General features: G+C 31.8%; 1 long non-coding RNA gene across 1 annotated transcript in view; it reads right to left on the minus strand.

The window, feature by feature from the left end:
• The window catches only part of LOC117167458, a 15086-nt gene extending 9142 nt beyond the window's left edge, over positions 1-5944 (minus strand). Inside the window, exon 1 of the long non-coding RNA XR_004466397.1 lies at positions 5723-5944. This is a non-coding gene — a long non-coding RNA (uncharacterized LOC117167458). The remainder of the gene's footprint in view (positions 1-5722) is intronic.
• Positions 5945-7380: the final 1436 nt, after the last annotated feature.

Genomic DNA, 7380 nt, shown 5'->3' on the forward strand with positions numbered 1-7380 from the left:
GAAAGAATGTATGTATTCAAAACTGGAGTCTATGAAATAAATACTTTTAAATCAAGCAGTTTTTATCATTTCCGAATGAGACATGTTTATAGAAAAATTTACAGGAATCTTCAAATTCACATTTTTATAGGTTAAAAATATTGACAATCCAATTCAGTTTCAGTCAGCGAGATAAATATTTTGTACGCAAAACAATTCTGATCGATTCCCTTTCGTTTAGTCCCTTCTTTGAGCACACTTTAATCGCATTCAAATCGTTCCGCTGGCGCTGTACTCATTCCAGTCGCTCTCGTCGTCAGGTTTCGACGTTTTTAGCATTGAAATGATATATTCAAATACAGAATAGAAAACCAATGGAAATGTTTCCATTCTATTCAATTCTAACCTTCTTACCGGGATGCTAATGGCTGCAGAGGGTCATCGTGTTATATAACCTACAGATTGTAATATGTTCATTTTTCACTTTCAATGATAACGAGTTTTTATAAATGTAAATTGAAAGAAAAGAATCAGGTTTTGATGTGTAAAATATATAAATAAATTGGATCCGTGACACAAAGCCTAAACGACAAAGCGCCCGCCCAATGAGAGTCGCGCTGCGTAAAAAAGGCCCGCCCCTACTCACTCTCTGATTCGCGGGCCTTTCTCACGGAACGCGACTCTTATTGGGCGGGCGCTTTGTCGCTTGGGCTTTTTGTCACTTATCCAATAAATTCTTAACGTTCCGAAGTGGTGTGATGCAAATATGTGGGAAAAAAATGTTCAACAAAATCAAAAAAAAGCCTGAAAATAATTAGTCTGTAAATTTGAATTAAATTTGTCTTATTTAAATTAATAATTTTCTGTCGGAACTATCGTTCCTCGATCGGTTAATGCTGATTCATAATCGCTTCTGAATGGGTCCGAAAAAAAACACGTGGCCGATTAAAAAAGTTTATTTCTCATTCACAACTAACTCTAACCTATCAGCGGCTATTTGGAATTCCAGTGACAGATACGCATTTCATAAAACCTAAAAACCCATTTAAATGTAAGTGAATGGATTTTTGTTTTCTGGGATACGAATTTCAACAATTTAAAAGTTGATCTTGCTGTTTTTTTTACTTTTTTAAAGAAGGAACCGAAGAGGAACTAAGTGGGGTCTTTAAGGGCACTTTGTAGAGGTCCTTCTGCAAATCTTGAAGCTCTTCCGGATACTCTAGATCCACTTCAAGAATATAACCTTCAGGTGAAACATCAGGCACTTTGAAAAATTTTGGATGGTTTTCAAAATTTTCAAACCATTAAAAATCTTAATATGGTAAAAATTCACTCATAGCTTTACCATTATGATTATTAATGCACAAATAAAAAATGTGTGACTCTGGATCGCATGGATGAAAATCTTCCACCATAAATCTATTGCTTGCTTTTGCACACCGCCCTATTGCGAATCCCTATATAGGTTTTAATAAGATTCTACATAAGGATCCTACACGTGACCCATATAAGATCCTATGTAGGGTCACCTATAGGTCAGTATAGGAGCCACCTATAGAAAAGGAAACAGCTTCCTGCATAGGATACTATATAGAATCCTAGTAGGGACCTATATAGGACAGATGATGAACCGGATTTCATTTCCTATTGGTGACACCTATACTGACCTATATATGTAACCCTATATAGGATCCTATGTAGGTGACTTATATGACTCTTATATAGAATCCTATTAGTGACTTTCACAGGCACCTAAATACCCGGTAACAAGCGTTGAATGCAGAAAAATTAAGAATTTGTATTCCTTTGAATACGCGATTATTCCTTCGTCTAAAAATCCCCCAACGGGAACAGAAAAAGTGCAAATCCTGTTCCTCTCAATCGACTTAGTAAAATTTAACGAAAGCATTTATTTAACCTATTTTTCATTATTAAATCTTTTTATAACTTACAAATTCGAAAAATATTCAAATTTATATTTATTTATATTTTAATAAATTATTTAAACGGCTTCAAAATGCAACAAAGAAATTTATGTAAACATGTGAATTTAAATAATTTTAACTCTAGAGAGGCCAGTTCTGAGGAATAAAAAATATCTCTGTGATGTGCGTTACTGGTACAATTAGAAGGAATTAAATATATTGAAAACACGTCCTCTTTGGGAGAATAGAAAACTATGTGGCGGTCGCTATGGAAATAGAAGTGAATAAGTTTAGCAGGTATCTTATTCTTATTGTGGCATTTTCGACAGATGGAAAAATCGCGCATTTAAAATAATAGAATAATCTTCACTTTTGCGCTGAAATCTGAAAATATTAATTTTTCTCTATTCTACGTTTATTACCGGGTAGGTATTTGCAGTTGGGCAGTTTGCGTATTGTGAAACTCCACCTCTGATTGCTTTCTGAATTAAGATAGAGGGGTGACTCACTATACAAATGTGCTGAGCCACTAACGCGACGGCCTACATTTGAATGAAAGCTGATTGGAATCATGGGTGATTTAGTATTTTTCGCAGTTTTTCTAATATTTTTGATTTAGTGGATAATTTAAAAACTTTAAGCTTGAACCAAGCAAGGATGTAGACATAAATTAAATATGGAGTAAAGACATCGATTTATAACTCCGAACTGTCGATCAGGTTACGAATGAACCTGCTCAAACGAAGTAAAACAGGTTTTTTTTTCTATTCAAAAAAATGAGGTCGAACATTGGTAGTGTGTAAATATCACTTTTTAATGAATCAGATAATTTGTAAAAAATCAGTTTTATCTCCTGATGGAACGGTTATGGTGGTAAGTATTACGGTTTGTTGATACCGATGTCCTTTTAACTTAAAATAATCGAATGGCTCAAAATGTATTTACAATCACATTGATTTATTCCTAAATCCAAGTATTAAAGTGAATTATAAATGTAAAATCATGTTTTCTTGCAGTCAGAATGGTACAAGAAACCTAATTTAAAACCAGGGGTTTTGCCATCTCAATTTCCAAACTGCCCTGAGCATTGTTCGAAGGCAACAATCTAAAAGTTCGGAAACAAGAAGAATACATCCAAAATTAAAAAATCAATGTAGTCATGAAACCGTCAGAGCCATTAAATTATTTTAGTTTCCAGGACATCGGTGTCAACAAACCCTAATACTTAACACCATACACGTTTCATTCAGAGCTAAAACTTCCTTTTTCCAAATGATCTGTTCCTTTAATAAGTGATCTTCACACACTACCTGTCCAGGTTTAACAATAAAATCATTTTAATAACGCTTAAATACTTTTTGCTAATGGTCAGCCTCATTTTTTGGAACAGAGAAAAACGCTTAAAAAGATAAAATCATTCTTTGTAATGATAAAAGCAAAGTATTTGGAATAAATTTGAATTTACCCTACCGAAAAGAATCTTTGAGTATATACTAAAAATTCTTTAGGTCAAAGAAGCTCAGAGAAATTCGCCGCATACACTTAGGTAGATATTTTTAAAGGTCCAGGAAGCTCCTTTAAATGGTCTGAAGGCTTTAAAATATCTTTTCCGAAATTGAAATAAAAATACGATCAAAAATAACAAGCAGAGAGGCTATCTCAATAAAGTAGCCGACAATCAAGGGTCCCTTGGTTAGCTTTCAGATTAAAATTTAGAAGTAGATTTTTTTAATTTAATAGTTCACAGCCTAAAACATAATAATTCGGAATCTACGGGTTTCGATGACTTCAGATATGTAACTTTTTTTTTTAATGCTTAAAATTGGAATTAATAGAACGTTTCTCGTAAATGGAATGAGATACGCCAAAAAAGACAACATTTTTTAATTCAACTAGAAAATTTTATATCAGTATATAAGATATAATTTTAATAAGTATAATGAGAAAATTCATCAATTAAAAAAAAGTGGTAATAATTTGAAGAGAAATTTAAAAAGGGAGAGCGGATTAGCCACTACCAAATACTGTAAATAACTCTGCCCGCCCGGTACGTGACGAATACAAAAGGAACATTACATTACCGTCGCGCCACTCTTAAAAGGATCACTAAAAGGATCTTGAAAAGGACCCAAATCTCCCAAACTATCTCCGAGACTATTTTGTTTCAAATCGAATTTGTTTATAGACTCAAATGGGCCAAGCTATTTCACTAAAGAAAACTCAGAGATTTCTTTCGGTAGAGTATTATCGACAAAAAATTATTTACAAAAAGTTAAGAACTGGCATTGCTGTATATCGTAAATAACAGACGTAATCGCCAATTCGGTTTGAGAGGTTCGGACACGTAGTTCAAGTCGTTCCAATAAAAAAGTTTTATTTATTAATTTCGCGCAATTGAAAAGTCTAGCAGGTAAGTAATATAATCATTTATCAATTTTATATTTTACTTTGTAATGTATGGATAATTGTAATCAAAATTTCTGAAGAAATATTGCCAATACAATAAGTACATAACCTAAAAGCTAACCTTCATAGTCACATGCACATCATAGATTTCTTTGTTTGTCTTCCTTAAAATAAAAGACTCAGTATCTCATATCTCAAAGACTCATATCTTTTCAAAAAAAAACCTTTTGTTATTCGTCCAAATATTCTACATCATTTTCTTGCTGAAAATCCTTCTCGCATGGTTCACATTTGGGTCACAACATTCCCTACAACGGGAAAATTTTCTATGTTAATATTTTAGAAGCAGTTTTGATCATACGCTTCATGCACGATGGGTATTTGCTGCGTCGTATTCGTAATCCATAACAACCGTGTAACCTGCATAAAAACAAGTTGTTTTTTATGGAATATTGATAGAGTACTCTTACTATTATTTAGATTTAAGAAATTCTATTATATTTGTACTATTATTATGTACAATCATTTTTTTAAGGTGAGAAAAAGATGCATCTTTGAAGTGTACATAAACTTTAGAGGTTAGATTTGAGGTTATATGCTTATTGCATTGGCAATGTTTCTTTAGAAATATGTATATAAATATTCATACGTTACAATGTACAATACAACATTAATGAATGATAATATTATTTACCTTCCAGACTTTTCAATTACACTAAATTAATAAATAAAACGTTTGTATTGGAACGACTTTAACTACGTCCCTGAACCTCTCAAACCGAATTGGAGATTACGTCTGCTATATACAATATATAGCAATGCCAATTCTTAATTATTTTGTAAATAATTTGTTGTTAATAATAAATACAATTTTATTCCAGATACTTTGCTTTTAACATTGCAAATAATAATATAATATTTTTAAATTAATTTTTACATTTAAAACCTCCCGCCATTTAGAACATTTTCCGACTTCGGAAAATCGAGGTGTGAACGGATTTGTATTCTACTGGCTGTTGATTGACCAACCAACTGGAGGTGTAAAAGAGCCTTAACATTTACACATCATTTAGTAAATGAATTTCAATTCTCGTGTACTTTAAATTTTAACATTTCATCAAAAGAAAGTCCCGGTGCTGTGTAATAATGCGAAGGATCTAATTTATATCTTGACAAACAAGTTTAAGGTACAGATCTGAATACTGCCCTAAATATTGCAACTGGCACTTTATATCCTGGCAGTAGAAACCGGTCGCGTCCACTAGCCACCCTTCTTTTATACATATGGCAGTTCTTCTAGATAGACATGATCCATTCTTATTTTTCTTAAGATGGTTTCGATCCTTTCCGCAACATTTAACGGCACAATCAGGTTATCAGAAATGTTTACTTCCTTAGAAAAGGTTACATACTCGAACAAGATCAACTCGTGTGAAGGAATATTAATGTCCACGTTGGATTGGGTAGTATTAATTGTCAACATGTGGCAGTAGCCATCTTTACTAAAAACTGCTGCATTTCCTATGAAGAGTTCCAGTTTTGTGTATAGCAACGAGAGGTACCCTTGGGTCAATTTTGTAGTCGAGACTGGTATTGCAATACATTGCCTAGTTCTGGCACGGATTGTTAAAATCCGGGGAACGGCTTCACTTCTGGATATAACTTCATCCTTGCTTGTATTGACTCTGGGTCAATAAAGGGGATTGGATCCACGGGCCATGACTGCGTGGAACAGCACCTTTTTCCCGAATATTTCCAGTACTGTAGCAGTGATCCCAGATCTGAAACGAGATGCGGTCCAATCCTATGACAGGGCTATGTCCGTGTGAATATAGTAGGAGACGCTGTTAATGACTGAGTTGCGCGCGCAACCCACTTCTCCTCTTCTGAATTTGAAAACTCGAAGATGCACGATTGTCGGTCGGAGCATTTTGTCGATTCTATTTATATATCTATCTGCTAACAGGTAACTTCTTTCAAATAAATTCAGGAGATTGAGATTTTAATATTTCCAGATTTCGATGCTGACGATTCTCATGATTTGAATAGATTGCGCGCCTCTTTATATGCGTATATTTTGAGGTTATGTTATTTCATGTATAAAATATAAATTATATAAATATTAATACTATTATATACATAAATATATACGTATATTAATAATGATAATATTATAATTATGTTATATTATAATAGTCTATTTTTCTTTATTTGAAGGTTCATCTCTTTCGTTGAAAATACATTTTTGAAACTGACAATCAATCAATACCATTTTTGGCGAAGAAATCATGTGTTTTGTTAAAAGATCGTCTTTCTTTGTAGAAATTAAATTGTTTTATTAAAAATTTATACTTTTTGATTAAAAATTACATTTTTCGGTTGAATTATGAACTATAAATATGTTTTGGTTGTAAAGTCGTTCTTTTGTAAATGCAAATATATTGTTAAAAATTAAAATTATAAGTTTTGGGTGGAAATACTCTTTTTGTTTTTAAAATTAAATAATTTCGGTGAAAGTTCATGTATTTTGTTGGAAATTGACCTTATTTAGTAGAAATTTAATCCTTTTGTTTGAAAATTTTATCATTTTTGGTAAAAAATGCAATTGTTTGGTTAAAATATCAACTGGACATCTTCTTGGGTTTGAAAGTCGATTATTTCACTAAGAGTTAAACTACTTTGTAAAAAAATACGTTTTTTCAACAAGGTTTTTTAATTATGATTGAAAATTTAACTATTTGGTTGAAAGTTTAACTCTTTCATTGAAAACTTATATTTTTCGCTTAAAAATTTCAACTTTTTGTAGATAATTCGTCTTTTTTACTTTAAAATTAAATAATTTCTGTAAAAATTCATGTATTTTGTTCAAGATTTGTCTTTTTTGTAGATCATCAATTTTCTTGGTCAAAAATTCATCTGATTGGTTGAACATTTAACAACTTTGTTTAAAATTAATTTTTTCTGTTAAAAATTATTTATCTTTATCTGAAAATGTAACTATCACATGATTGATTAAAAATTAATCGTTTATATTGGTTAAGTTGGAAAATCGTTTTTTTTTTTTTTTTTT

Source organism: Belonocnema kinseyi, chromosome 2, assembly GCF_010883055.1.
Source record: "Belonocnema kinseyi isolate 2016_QV_RU_SX_M_011 chromosome 2, B_treatae_v1, whole genome shotgun sequence".
NCBI classification, from domain to species: domain Eukaryota; kingdom Metazoa; phylum Arthropoda; class Insecta; order Hymenoptera; family Cynipidae; genus Belonocnema; species Belonocnema kinseyi.